Source organism: Leptonotus elevatus, chromosome 3 (genome assembly GCF_054856555.1).
Source record: "Leptonotus elevatus isolate MCC_2025b chromosome 3, RoL_Lele_1.0, whole genome shotgun sequence".
Classification (NCBI taxonomy): Eukaryota; Metazoa; Chordata; class Actinopteri; order Syngnathiformes; family Syngnathidae; genus Leptonotus; species Leptonotus elevatus.
Genome location: NC_141241.1, coordinates 11,831,335 through 11,832,865, shown reverse-complemented (window position 1 = coordinate 11,832,865; position 1,531 = coordinate 11,831,335). Strand labels below are relative to the sequence as shown.

General features: G+C 43.4%; 1 long non-coding RNA gene across 1 annotated transcript; it reads left to right on the top strand.

Moving 5' to 3' along the window:
- The first annotated feature begins 328 nt into the window (after nucleotides 1-328).
- LOC147176949 (uncharacterized) lies at nucleotides 329-1,068 on the top strand. The gene is made up of 2 exons (XR_015094454.1): nucleotides 329-457; nucleotides 570-1,068. It is a non-coding gene; the product is annotated as an uncharacterized LOC147176949 (long non-coding RNA).
- The last annotated feature ends 463 nt before the right edge of the window (nucleotides 1,069-1,531 follow it).

Here is a 1,531-nt window from a genome sequence, read left to right as displayed (position 1 = left end):
TGTGTGCGTGCTTATAACTCGTGTTATGGTGCGAACGGATGGATTTCAGTGACGACGTGCGCCGTATGTCGCTCGTTTGCTTGTTCCCCGGGGCAACAGCATGGGACGCGCATTGAACGGCAGCATGTAAGAGGATTCTGTGTGACGTATTGTTTGTGTTTTGCGCGTTGCATCACGGGAAACTGTGTGGCAAGAAACAACGTGTTTTACATGGAGTTCGATGGTTTTGCACACTTGGAGGAGGATAAAGAGAAGCAGATGGTTCATTCTTGTTGTGCCATCAATTGTCCGGCCCGTCGGGGCCTGATAAAATTTTTTTTTTTTTTTTATTGCATTCCCACCGAAAGGGGCCGCGAAAAATGAAAGAAATGGCTGCGAGGCGGGAGGGTATAACTTGATGATCAAAGCCTGGATTCCGACTGACGCGGACGGGTTTGTGAGGCTCACTTTATTGCCGGTAAGTACTTGTGACTATATATTTGTTATTTGGAGAGGATTTAAAGAAATAATAAATCAAGTTTGTGCATTATAAAATCCGCTGAGTCGTATTGTTTTGCGGTCTTATTTAGGTGTTCCAAAGCGTGATCGACAACCACCCTGACGTTCCTCGTCCTGAAATGGGCTATCCTGGATCGGTAAATGTGAAGGCAAAAGAAAAAGCGTCCAATCAAAAGGCAACGAGTATCAGAATTGTGTTATGGATTCCTATAAATGAGACAAAATATATTTTTGTGCCTAGTTTTTCACTTGAGTGTCCACATATTGTTTATCTTATCCGAATAAATATTGCATTCTGCATCTGTGTTTTGATACCTGCCGACCTCACTTGTGTACGCGGTAGCTATAGTTGTTAAGTCCTATGCTAGTATGCTAATGCTACGTAACATGACTGCATGTTTATCCAAGACTGGATTTGAAAAGAAGAATTGTGTAAGCTGTGATATTTATTTGTGAACTAGAGACCAGAGGCCATTGAAGTTCTCACATCACAAGACAAGTGTCACTGTACTAAAGTCACTGCATTTCCAAAAATAAATAAAGAATAAGGTGTGCTGCTTGTTGACATAATTCCCCCATGGAACTAATGATTGTTGAGTGTGTTGGGGGGATGGTTTTGGAGTGACGTTCTTCCACAAACTTAACTGTAATGCGATGAGACCCTCCTTCCCTTCACTTCAATTAAGAATAATTACCCAGCTTTGCACAGGACTTTGTATTAAATAAGAGTAAATATCCCCAAAGCAGATGTGTGGCCAGGAAACAGGTGAGTCAGACCAAATTTTGTCATCATCCCACGTCTCATATGGGCCTTCAACAGTTTCACTTTTGTCGCCAATACATACATTAAGCTTCTCCGTAAAACTCATCCGCCCTTCGCCCGTTAAAGTTCTTAACTAGCGGCGATTTTGCCCACTAACTTTCGTCGTATGTCATGTCTGGGAAGATCTGGTTTTGGTTGAGGGTCCCGATTGGTCCTGAGTGGGTTCCAGCCCTTCCGTGGGTTGACCAATCCGGGCCCTCAGCCACTTGT